Source organism: Rutilus rutilus (assembly GCF_951802725.1).
Source record: "Rutilus rutilus genome assembly, chromosome: 22".
NCBI lineage: Eukaryota > Metazoa > Chordata > Actinopteri > Cypriniformes > Leuciscidae > Rutilus > Rutilus rutilus.
The window spans coordinates 3,486,092-3,492,091 of NC_140227.1; positions in this window are offsets into that span (position 1 = coordinate 3,486,092).

Sequence of the window (6,000 nt, forward strand, 5' to 3'; positions counted from 1 at the left end):
GTAAGTTAAAACTCAATTTGCGTATCTACCCCGAATTGATAAAATAAAATAAAATTCTGAATCAAAACTATAAGGAAACACCAGTAATTTGGTTTGTAGGGAATTCCAAACCTGCACACATATATTCAAACGCACATAACTATGGAACCCGTTCTCAATGCGCATCTGAACGCCATCAGCGTTTCTCACAGGTTCGCGTTTAAAGTCTGTGTAGAGAGAATGGTGTCGTCTTGGCGGCCCTAATTTAAAAACAAATGATCGTTGCGACGGAAGCGAATCAATCAAAACTAACTTTAGCTGGAAAATAACTTTATTAAAGAACCGCTATAAAGCCAAACAATCTTACGTTAAACTATACATTTATCTCTGTAAAGCTGCTTTGAGACAATCTACATTGTTAAAAGCGCTATATAAATGAAGATGACTTGACTTGACTTGACTGTAGGTGGCAGTGTAACGAGTAGCTCAAGCCCACGTTAGCCAATCAGAATCCCGAAAATAGCAACAACAGCAATGAATCACTTCCTCTTTCTCTTTTGAACAGCTGTATTTGCAAATGCAAACAGACGAAAAGGGTTTACACCAACATAAATGCGAATGACGTCGGCTGCCTAAAACTGTGTAACAGATGTTATATCAATTTATTAATTTCACACAGAATCTCTCTCTTTATCAATTTACATAATTATTTTGTATTCTGGCAATTCTTTTAATATTAATTTCTGTTATTTGAGCTGTTTTCTATGTTTCTATGTGCATTTCTTCAGTGTTTGTAGTAATTGTTAAATATGGTATGTGTCCCCTTAAGAAATAAGTTGCGGTTGCTTTCCTTCAGTTTGTGGGAAGCGCGGCTGGGGAAAGGTGAGGTTTGCTCGAGCTCTCTCTAAAAAGCTTAAGATGAGTTAGTTTCTTGTCAATTAATATCTATTTCTGTGTTAAAATGAAGTTAATCTTATTGAAGGGTTATGGAACATGAAATATGTATTCATTTTGAGTGTTTAACCAAGATCTGTGGCTAAAATTATCTGTTTTGACCAAGCGGCAACCTCCCCGTCTCTCTCTTGAAACCAACACGGAAGTGAGTTAAACTGCAATTCGTTAACTGGCCGCTTGAGGCTGGTGTCAAAACTGAGTCAAATCTGTATCTCCCCCATGTTAAAATGCCAAATTTTACAGCAGAAAAAAACGTGTTTACAGCCTGGTGTCTGTATGTGGCTTTGGTCTATACACCTAAGTTTGCCCTTCATGACAACTGTGAGGGGGGCGACGGCCGGCTCCGCCCACTTTAGGCTTCAAAAATGCTCTTCAGAAACCTACGGGTGACGTCACGGACACTACGTCCATATTTTTTTACAGTCTATGGTTTTGACTGACAGGCCAATGGCGAAACTGTGAAGAAAGGCCTCTTTTTCATAAATGTTCCTTTTTTATTCACCCAGAATAAAAAGTGGTCTGCGGATTTTCTGTTGTCCGGTCTTCTTTAATTGTCAACACAATGCAGAGCGAAGATCCAGACCGGTCACACGTACAAACAAAGTTTTCCAAAATCTCCACTCTGGCCAGAGTTTTTAGAAAGAATTCTCTGATTGTGTGTAAACGAAGGGCACAAACGAAGGGAAATGTCTCCGTTTTTCAAAATAACCGTAAACGGGGGCCTAGGAAGCTACAGGTAGGTGAGTTTGATCACGATTGGAGCGAAACTCTGCAGGACAGTGGTGCTCATAGACCGCTGTTTTACAGTCTAGTTCCACCTATGCTCCACGATCAAGGTATTCTTTTGTTGCAGGATTTAAGTCATGAACTATACCATGAACTTTGCCCTGAAACTCACCGTTACCCACACCTCATTCCACATGGTCCTTGCCCGCCTCTTATCCACCATCCTCCAGGACTCTTTGTTAATGTTTTTGTCATGTTAGGGTTGGGCCTCCGGAGACACCCTTTAAAGAGAGGGATATGTAAGGCTGGTGGTTTGGTTGGGCTGTTTTTTGTCATGTCGTGTGGTTCCCTAGTTTCCATTGTGTTCATGCCATGTGCTTTTGTTTTCCTTTGTGTTACATTCTCATTGGTTCAGGTGTTGCTCATCAGTAGTCTTTTGCTGTTGTAGTCCACTGCTGCGAGTTTCATCTCCATGCCACGCCTTACCTAGTCAAGTTTATGTTTAAAGGGTTACTTCAGGATTTAGCATTAAGCTTTGTATTAGTAGAAAACCTGTAGTATTTTCGAATTACCATGCTTTCCACCCTCATATCCCCCTGAGACAAGAGATTTATGTATTTTTTGTCTGGAAAAAAATCCTCCGATGACGCAAAAATCGTCATTTTGCGTCATCGGAGGATTTTCTGGACAGAGGCTAAAGACTACAGCCAGTAGATGGCGTTGTTCCGCATGTTTTCCGCCCGCCCATACAGGGTGGGATCTCACTCAGTCAGAATGTACACAGTGTCAGCCGTCTTTCTTTGGAAGCTAAGCTAGCAGGCTCTTGTTCTGTGGAGAAAGCTGAATAGTAGGAGAAAGCTGAGTAAGTAACCATCCTCCTTTTCCCGGACTTGTCCGGCGGGCGAGATCGTTCAAAATGTCCGGGATTCAGCTTTTGCTTTCTGCGGTCGCCATTCATTGTTCACATGCACACCTTTCAATCTAACTGAATTCATTCTGATTGGTGAATTTGAATGTAGTGTTTACATGAACGCTAAACAAGTGATCGGTTGATGTGCGTTTTACCATTGCTAAGAAAAATTCCCGCTCCTCCGTGAGAGATGGGAGACCCGGCGCGTCTCAGTAATGACGCCACCGGCCTCGCGCCGTTCTCCCGCGGCCGTCAGCCTCGTCCTGCTCACCACAGTAAACATGATGAATGGCGACTGTAGAACGCAAAAGCCGAATCCCGGACATTTTGGACGATCTCTAAATCCCTCGCAAACTCATCACGTAGGCTAGCTTTGTTGTTTTCATCTGCGCCCTCTTACCGGTAGGCGTGGCCTACTAAGGCAGCGAAGCAAGTGCATTCTGGGAGTTGTTGTCTTTCATCCACATAAGCCAAAAATACTTTTTCTGGCTTTTCTCAGTCTAGAAAGCTCCAAATTCAAAAATTTCTTCACATTTCTTCTACTTAAATGACCTATTTTAAATACACATTCATCTTCCCAGCGGTGAAGTACCCCTTTAAGTTATGTTTATTTTCAAGTTATTGCTTTGTTTACACACTATTATGGAATAAATTGCATTCGGACTCAGAAAACTGACTCAACTTTAGTGGAAACGTTACACGTGTGTGTGTGTGAATAAAGTAGGAATCTGTTTTTCTCTCTATCAAGTATGGAGGCAGATTAGTCTCAAATATAATTCACGCAAAAAACATGATTCACAAATGCGTAGACAATTTCACATGCATGAAACCTAATTCACGTACACACAAAAAAATCCACGTGCGTGAAAAATAAATATTTTCACAAAAAGCAATTCACATGGGCAAAATATAATTATATACTCATAAAATACATTTCACAAATGCAAAACACAATTCGTAGGTATACAACTGTGCACAAAAACCTTTGAATGTTTAAAATGTACGAGTGTATCCTTGCATTTGAATGTGCAAATCGTCATTCACGTACGAATCGCCTTAGATATGTGTGTGTGTGTGTGTTTTTGAGACTTTCCTGGCAGCATAACACTCGTAACACAGAGCAGTCATACTCTTTAGCCAATCAGATTTAAGCTTATCAATCGACCAATCAGTATCACGTGAGGGCGGGCCTACCTACATGTTACGTCATCAGCTTTCGACCAGTTCATGGCTGAGCAGAGGTAAGTGCAGTTAATCGTTCATTTCTGTGTTTAGAAGTTAGAGATCATTTGAAGCAATAGTTTATTAACTGCTGTTTAGTCCACATGTGAATATAAACATTTATTTTTAGTATTGATGGATTTTCATGTCCTGTCCACCACACATTCAACCTATGATAATGTATGTAATGACGTGCATATATAGGAGACATGTTTTGATCTGCATATATTATGTAGTTTTATTGTTTCAGATTTCCAAGACAGATGATGTATGAAGTTGCAGACAACCAGTACTGTGATCTTACCATTTCTACTGTAATTCTTTGAAAACAGTCATGTTGCAAGTCATCCATTTTGACAGTTGTTTCAACAAGTGGTTGAAAGTGATGCATTGTTACTGTATTAATTTGTCTCCTGCGGACTAAATGTACACACTTTAGGAATAAAGCCTTGCTATGCATGCATTATTAAATGTTCTTGTAAGAATTAAAAGATTCAGACAAAGTTCAATTTGATGTACACGTTTTATTAATTTGAAAGTTCCTGAATCCTTTGGGAATAAAATATATAAAATGACTTGATCATGATTAATGTTCCTGTTACATATGAAGATCATGAACTGACAGTCTAAACTGTGAAGCACAATATTCAGTACAGAGAAATATACGTCTCTTCAGGAGTTGTGAGATCCAGTCAGAGTGTACTTTGCTTCTAGAGTATATAAATATAAGTCAAGTCAAGTCATTTTCATTTATATAGCGCTTTTAACAATGTAGATTGTCTCAAAGCAGCTTCACAGAGATAAATGTATAATATAACGTAAGATTGTTTTGGCTTTATAGCGGTTCTTTAATAAAGTTATTTTCCAGCTAAAGTTAGTTTTGATTGATTCGCTTCCGTCGCAACGATCATTTGTTTTTAAATTAGGGCCGCCAAGACGACACCATTCTCTCTACACAGACTTTAGCGAACCTGTGAGAAACGCTGATGGCGTTCAGATGCGCATTAAGAACGGGTTCTATAGTTATGTGCGTTTGAATATATGTGTGCAGGTTTGGAATTCCCTACAAACCAAACCTAAACAAATTACTGGTGTTTCCTTATAGTTTTGATTCAGAATTTTATTTTATTTTATCAATTCGGGGTAGATACGCAAATTGAGTTTTCCCGACGACGCGTTATCTGTAGAGTGGGAAAGGGATCCTCCATAGGGAGAGACTAGTTGGCCCTTCAGCACTGCGTTGACACCGGGTCCAGGCGAAGGTCCTTCATCAGATCTGGAAACGGCCTGGATCCGGCAGGCTGCGGGAAAACCTTGGGATAAACAAAGACACTAAAATTAGCGTAGATGCCATTCTTCTCATGATGTAACAAGTACATCAGGATTTATGGGAAGTGTTCCCGGTTCCAGCTGACCTAATCTATGCAGCCTAATATTGAATTATAGAAGTCTATAATGTATTATGTGAACGCTATGTCAAAGAGATGTGTCTTTAATCTAGATTTGAACTGACAGAGTGTGTCTGCTTCCCGGACAATGGTAGGAAGACTGTTCCAAAGTTTTGGTGCTAAATAGGAAAAGGATCTACCGCCAGCAGTCGATTTAGATATTCTAGGTATTATCAACTGGCCGGAATTTTGAGATCGCAATAGACGTGAAGGAGTATAATGCGTTAAGAGCTTGCTCAAGTACTGCGGAGCTAAACCATTTAGTGCTTTGTAAGTAATCAGCAATATTTTAAAATTGATGCGATGTTTAATAGGGAGCCAGTGCAGTTTTGACAGAACCGGGCTAATATGGTCATACTTCCTGGTTCTGGTAAGAACTCGAGCTGCTGCGTTTTGAACCAGCTGTAGTTTGTTTATTAAGCGTGCAGGGCAACCACCCAGTAGAGCATTACAATAATCTAGCCTTGATGTCATGAACGCATGGACTAATTGTTCCGCATTTGTCAATGAGAGCATATGACGTAATTTAGATATATTTTTAAGATGGAAAAATGCGGTTTTACAGATACTAGACACGTGACTTTCAAATGAAAGATTGGTATCAAAGAGCACACCCAGGTTCCTAACCGACGACGAAGACTTAACAGAGCAGCCATCAAGTGTTAGACAGTATTCTAGGTTATTACGTGAGGAAGTTTTTTGTCCAATAATTAGAATCTCTGTTTTTTCAGAATTTAGAAGTAGGAAATTACGAGTCATCCA